This window comes from Puma concolor, chromosome A2 (genome assembly GCF_028749965.1).
Source record: "Puma concolor isolate L17-30 chromosome A2, mPumCon1.1.hap2, whole genome shotgun sequence".
Lineage (NCBI taxonomy): Eukaryota > Metazoa > Chordata > Mammalia > Carnivora > Felidae > Puma > Puma concolor.
In genome coordinates, this window is record NC_141668.1 from 172150093 (window position 1) to 172157669 (window position 7577).

The window sequence follows — 7577 nt, forward strand, 5'->3', positions numbered from 1 at the left end:
GCCCCCAGACTCATCCCCGCCCCGGTGCGCCCACACACTTCCGGAGACCTGAGTCCCGGCAACGCCCACTCGCACCCCGGGGGCCCCCACCTGTCCGCTGGAGCCCGTGGGCACAGCTGGGCGTGAGCAAGTGCGGGTGGGCGAGGGGCGGGCGGCAGCAGAGGCGGAGGGGCGCAGGGGCGACAGCGGGAGACCCAGAGCCACCAACGGTCCCTCCCGGCGTCATGGACAGCAGCGATCCTACCGCACGACTGCCACAGTGTGCCGGGCGCGCCCGCCCCCCAGACCCCTACAAACGGTCCTCCCAGGCCGCATCAAAGAGAACTCACTGGCTAGGGTTTTCTCCTCTCCCCAGGTTCAGTGCGGTGTCTGCAGCCCCTGGCCACCTGGAATCCCAGACTTTCCAGTTTGTGACAGTGACCTCAGACATCAGCGTGGCCCTGGAAAGTAGTGACCACTGGGGCCTTAGTGCGGCGGACACTCTTCCTGTTTGGGAGCCCCCCCCCAAATTGTCAGGGCATCCTCCAAAGGCTCGGGGGTCCTGTACAGCCCCTCTCTGAGTTTCCAAGAAATAATTCTTGACGATCTCCTCATGGCAGGGCTTGTTCAGGGTGCTGGGTTCCCGAGTGACCAAGGAATGCCCTGTCTTGTCATCACCAAGCCCATGGCTTGCAGGGGCCGCGGAAATGAAATCTGTACACAGACAAATTAATATATGACTTCAAAGAGGGGAAATGCTTTCGGGAAAATAAAAACGCTTGCGAGCAGTATGGTGTATCGTGGGGGGGTGCCTCGTCACCCCCCCATTCCCGCACCTCCCCCCACTCCTTCCCCAGGTATGGAACCCAAAGATCCCTGCAGCCACACAGCAGACGCCTTCCGTATACACGAGATCTGTCAGCAGCATACACCACACCTAGACCTCTGCCCCATCTCAGTTGCTCAGCCTGACCCATGTGACCCCACCCGTGGCCAAGGGCCACGTTCCTGCCCAGTGGCACTGAGGGAGGACACCCAGCTTCTTGCCCTGTCCTTGGCCTCTGAGTATGTGAGGGGATTCTCCCCCGGTGGGGGATGGGCCGGGGATGGGACCCTATGTCCTCACCAGGGGTGTGCAAGAGCTGGACATTGTGGCCTTGGCCGAGGGCTGACCCTGCTGTGCCTCAGCCGCCCCAGCCTGGGTTTGTGCAAACCAAAGGGTCATTGTTGGCCTGGCGTGGGTTCGAAACTGAGACCAGTTGCCAGCAGCCTCCTGCCTCCCATCCTGGCCTATCTCTCCGACCCAGAGGCCATGTGCTGGGTGACCTTAAGCAAGACACTGGCCCTCTCTGGGGAGCCCTCCCCACCCCCCTTTTTGGTCTCTCCTTTTCATGCCCTCCTGTCCACCCTGAACTGGTCTCAGCCTCATCCCCTGCAGCCTGCTTCCTACCTTGGCTGTCTACCATAAGGCTCCTCCCCCAGCTCAGACATCCACCATGACTCCCCGTGGCCCCAGGCTTCACTCCTCCAGACCCCACAGAAAACAGGCAATGACAATCCAAAGTGATCAGGACTGTGATGGAGGATGCTATACCCAGTGCAGACTGGGGAGGCCCAGGCAGACTTCCCAGAGGAGGAGGACATTTAAATCGCATTGGACTGAACAATGGTGAGGAAGGGGGTGTGGGGACAGAAGTGATAGGATGTTTGTGCTACAGGTAAGAGAAAACCCACCTCAAAGGTTTGGATCAGGGAAACGGTCCGGGATTCGCAGGTGGGCCCAGTGGAATCAGAGGATCGTCAAAAGCGGAGACCACTTCCCTCTGTGGTCACAGTGATGTACGTGACCTGCCATTGCTGTCTGTGAAGGCAGAGGAAGGGGCCTTGAGCCAGTGCATAGCCTCTAGAAGTTGGAAAATCAAGGAACAGACCCTCCCCCCCCCCCGAGACTCCAGAAGGAACACAGCTCTACCAATACCTCGATTTTGGTTCAGGGGTGGACTTCTGACCCCCAGAACTGGAAGAGAAGAATGTGTCTTGTTTCAAGCCACCACGTTCGTGGCAGTTCCTTGGAGCAGCAACGGGCACCGAGTGCAACAGACTGGGTTACAGTCTGGGTGCTACAGACTGGGTTTGGTGCCACAGTGAGAGGGCCCCCTTTGGCTGGAGACAAACGAGAGTGATCACAGGTATGAAGGCAGGCGGCGGCATAGACGCCCCCAGGAGCAGGAGGGTGACTCTGGGGCCTGGAACGAGAAGGGGCCTTCTGGGGGAAGGAGGATGTGCCGCCTTGGCTAGGCCACGTGTGTGGCCATTTTCTCTCTGTGCCCATTTCCTCACCTGTAAAATGGGCACAGATCCCAGTCCTGCAGATTCTAGGAAGGACGCCAGGGACAGTGCCTGGTGCACGGTAGGGGCACGACATGTGTGCCCAGGTTCTTATTAACCAGCAGATAACTGTTTGCCCAGGGAAGATGTGTGACGCGTCTTCTCTGCCACTCACCACAATGCTGTGAGACAGGCATCCGTTTCACAGAGGGGGTATTTGAAGCTGGAGGAAGGAAAGTGACTTTCCGGCAGTCACAAAGCCCCACAGTGTCGGGACAGTACCAGAGAAGCAAGATCCCAGGCCCCATGTGCTGAACTGTGGGGCAGGTCCCTCCCCATTCTGGATCGGACATTGGGGGCCAGCCCCCAGGTTGTGGCTGGCATCCCGTTCTGGTTCCAGCACTGGATTTTCCTTTGAGAAATCACCTCCTGTGCTTCCAGTCCAAATGACCCCAGGAATGGACACCAACCCAGGCTCAAACAATTAGAATCATCTGACATTCAGCAAGCCGAGGAGTAAGGAGGAGTAAGCTCTGAGATTTTTTTCTGGGATCCAGAGACACCAACTTCCTGCCTGAGCTAGATGGGTGTGAGCCTAGAGCTGCAGGTGGCTCCTACCAATGGCCAGGGAGAGGCCAATCCAGTGGGATGCTGAGCCAAGAGGGGGCAGCAGAAATTCCCTGTGCCGCTATTGGAGTCCTGGATCCAGCTGCACCTGAACTCCTCCACCCCAATAAGACGAAGTCCATTTAAGCTGAGTTTCTGTCGCTCGTAGTGGACAAAACCAGCTTTCAATAAGCCCATTTACATTTTATTCAAGTGGAGCCTTTAGGACCCAGAGCAGTGGGTCTGCAGGGGCTTTAGGAATCACAGACACCCTGAAGTGCAGACCTTTGCCTCCAGGATATGGGTCTTAGCTTGGTCCCGAACGGTCAGGGTCGCCCCCGCCCCCCCTCCCTCCGCCCCCAGCTCCCACCTTCCTCAAGCCGGAAGAAGGCTTGTGATGGACTCCACACTCACTCAATGTCCACAGCCCTTGCACTAGGACCTGAAAACTTCAAGGCCTTGTGGGTTCTCCGATAGGGTATGTGATGTTGATAACCAAGGCAGCACCTGAAGACTCGGGGATGGTGGATGCTACGGGAGAACTCTGGTCAGAGCTGGGCTTCATGACGCCTTCATCGGATGTGCCCTCCCCTCTCAAACGCCACCGTGGCTCCCCATGGCCCCTGGACGAAGTCCAGGCTTCTCAGCCTGGGTTCCAGGCCCTTCCTGCTCAGTCCATGCAATCCCCGCTGCAACGCTTCCACGCCACCCCCAAGCGCCCCCACCGCACCGCCGTCCCCGCAAAGTGACCAGATCTTGGGCAGGGAGCCGGCAGTATGATTTGTAACCAAAGGTAGGGCCCGCCCTCCTCTTGCTAGCCGTTGGTTTAGGCGTGACCATGTGACCCAGATCTGGCCAATGGTAGGAGAGACAACCTGCCAGGGCGGGGACTGGAAGACGGCGCTGCCGAGCGTGTGTGCACGTGACCCGTGAGCGCTTGATGGATTCGGTTCCCGTTTGCTGCTCTAACAGATGACCGCGATTCTAGCTGCACAAACCCGACGCCTCGCGGTGCTGGGGGTCAGGGGTCTGAGGCGGGTCTCAGCGGCCAAAATCAGATGTGTCCGGGGGTCGCAGCGCTCGCCGCTGTCCGGCCGGTGGCCTCTGCGTCCTCGCCCCCAGGGCGCGTCCTCTATTCTGCAGCATTCTCGCCCCCAGGGCACGTCCTCACCACCCGGCACAGGGGCGACCTGGGCACGTCCTTGTCCTGTCATCCACCTTGGCCCGTCGTCTGTTTGCTCAGGTGTCCAGTGTTCTGGGGTTGGGCCTGTGAACGGGAAGAGAAAGCACCAGAACTCGCTTGGCCTGATCCAAGCCTGTGCCGTGTGTAAGGTCACGGCCCAAAATGTCCCGTGTGGGAGAACTGACAACCACAGGATGCGGAACGAGACAAAACCATGGAGATGAGCAGCCAGCTTGGATGAGGCTGCGGATTAGCCCTGACTTTGTGTCTTTGGTAAATGTGCCTTCGGTTCAGGTAAGCGAGTAGCTTGCTTTTGGAGATACACCTGGGTGTGTATGAATAAAATGAAAAATAGAAATAAAAAGTACAGGCCAACAAGCACGAATAGAAAGGGAAGGGATGCCTGGGTGGCTCAGTCGGTTGAGTGTCTGACTGTTGATTTCTGCTCAGGTGGTGATCCCAGGGTCATGAGATGGAGCCCAGAGTCAGGCTGAGGGTGGAGCCTGCTTGGGATTCATTGTCTCTCTCTCTCTCTCAAATAAAAATTTTTAAATGGGGGAGAAAAGACATAACTCAAAATACACAAATAAAATTTTTAAAAGACAAAAACTGTGTACTCAGACGGTGGCACATTCACACCTGTAGGAATACTGGCTGGTGGGCCAGTAGCCCTACCTGCTTGGTGCCTCGGTCTCTTGCCTGCAACATGGGAACTCGCTTTCTCCAACCCCGACGTCCCCGAAGGCTCCTCCCTGAGGCTTGATTTGAACTAAGCAGGTGAATACGTGAGGGCACACCTGCCCCCTGGCCCAGGACAGGCCACTTAATGCCACCAGCTCTCTGGTGGTTGAATGTGGCTCCAATCGGAATCTCCATGGCTTGGTCCCTCCTGAGAACGAACCAAGACCGTTCTAACTCTCATCTGGAAAAATAAATGAGAAAGAAAAGAAGTTCAAACATGGTCACTTGCCCCAAATCAAGATCAAAACACACTACAAAGCCACAAGAAAAGGAACAGAGTGAACCTGGGAGAGGATTGGGGGGGGGGGGGCCTGCCCTTGTACAGGCTCCACCTCCTGAAGTCTCCCCACACAGAGGACAAAGCTACTGTGTCCCTGGGTGACAGGCGAGGAAACCTAGCAAGAGCAGAAGTCACCCGCCCAAGGCGGAGACTCAAGGGTGCACGGTGTCAGGGCAACTTCCCCTCTGCCCCTGAGGCCCCTGGCTCAGCGTGGTGGCGGCCGCGGCGGAAGGAAAGGGTGCTCCCGGCAAAGGGGAAGGCACGTGAAAGGTCCAGCAACTAGAGAGAGCTGGGAGACTATAATCACAGCCGCCACTTGCAGAGGCAGCCTCCCCGGGAGGTGGGGGGCAGACCCACTTTACAGATGAAAGACTGAGTCTTGGAGGGGCTGTTGGTCCTTGTCTTGCAGTGTCTAGGGGGAAGCACAACCGTGTTGTGGGAAGTCTGAGGAGGGAGGCATGGCCCTGTCCTGGGGGGTATGTGTAGGGCCCAGGTGCCGCCACCTCCTCAACCCACTTTCAGAGCCTTTCTCGGGAAGTGCTGGGCAACCCTCAAGTTGTGTTTCACTGTGCCTGGCAATCAGAGTGCCCTCCCAGGTCTGTCCCAGCAGCAGCAGCAGCAGCAGCAGCAAGGTAGCCACAGGGCCGGAAGTGGGTACCTGAGGGCCCCAGAACTGCAGAGACACCGGGTCATTTGCAGACACGGCCTGAGTGCTTGCATTCCAATGCCACAGTCCCAGGGTAGCCAGCAGGCAAGAGCCCATGCAGAGGGCACAGAGACCCAATGGCCTGTGCCTGAGTCCTGGCCCTGCCGCATGACCATGTTTGAGCCCTCAGTCTCCCCAACTATAAAATGGGGGTCTTCATTTTCCTCACATCATGGTGCTTGCATGAAGATTAAACTTCAGGCCCAGCACATACTTAGCTCTTAGTTTTATAGTACACAAACCCTGCCTGGGCCTGGCACGCAGCAGGCACTCACTAATTGTTCGTTTATTTAAGAATCTATGGGGCATCTACTATATGCTGAGTACTGGCCTCGTGTATTGGGAGACGCCATTGATAACTCCTGGATTTGGGGATAGCCGTAGGAGAAGGAAAGAGGGTGCCAGGCAGCGGGGTGCAGTATGGGATGGGGCTCCCTCAGGGGGGGATTGGAAACAGAAGCAAGGAAACAGAAGGGACAGTGGGAAGGGCGTGCCCAGCAGAGGGCATGACCAGACAGGGGTCGTGAGGTGGGATGCAGCTTGGCCCACCCAAGGGGACCAGCGAGGACCAAGGAAGTGCCGTGTGTGCCCATGTGTGCTCCCAGCCTCATCCAATCCCAAAACCCGGGAGGTGGGTTCTGCCATTTGCACAGAGGAGTTAAGTGACCTACCCGGGGTCACACAGCCAGCATGACTTGGTTGGATTTGAACACAGGCCTGATGGTTGCAAGGCCTCTTGCTCAATACCTCATAAACTTCTACAGGATGAATGAATGAATGAATGAATGAATGAATGAATGAATGAATGAATGTTGGTGGTGTGAAATGAGCTAGGGGCTGGGCTTGAGTGGCCTGAAATGAACTGCCCTCCCTGGATCTGGGGTTTCCTGGATTCCCAGTGATGGGACCCGCATACTCTCTAGTGGCCAGACCAGGAATGGCTTGGAATCCCCCCTGAACCTTGAGGGGGACAAGACTGACTGTCAGAGAAGTCCCTGTCCCTACCCTGACATTCAAGATCCTTTGTACACAGGCTCCAATTTTTAATGCCTTGACAGTCTGGTTCCTGTGCCCCCTTTTGCGGGAGGCCCAACTCCAACCTACTCCTATTCATTCCTCAAAGCCCTGGCTCAAATGCCCCCCTCCCCTAGGAAACCCTGTCTGTCTCCCCAGGCAGAGCCAGTACGACCTTAGGGACCCATCCTCTGGCTCAGCCTCACGGGGCTGGGGTGCCTGCGTCCAGCTCTGTCTCCCTGAGCCACCGAGCCACTTTCATTGCCTGTTGCGTCGCGTTCGGTGTCGTGTCCTTGTACCACCCATCACAAAGTGTGGCATGTGGCAGGTGACCCACGAACGTTCTGTTGAGTAGATGAGGGAAATAAGTTCATGACTGGGCTGGAATTAACCTCAGAAATGTTCCGGGCCTGTGCCAGGTGATAGTGCAGTTTTTGCTGATTAATTTTTTGGAGAGGGGAGTGGTTAGGTTCTCTTTGCTCTCAAAAACAAGGCCACACCCTGCAGGCCTTGCACTGTCTTATCCCGTGGGTCACACTGAGGCACAGAGGGCAGTCCTCCTTCGACCCAGGAGCGGGTCTCCCTGCATTTATTCAACGAGTGTTCATGGAATACCTGTGTACCAGGCGCTATTAGGAGTCCAGCTGGGAACAAGATATAAACACCCTTTCCACTGTGGAGCCGACTCTATGGTTCGTCAGGCGGGAATAAGTGCCATTGAGAAGGGCAAAGGCTTGAGA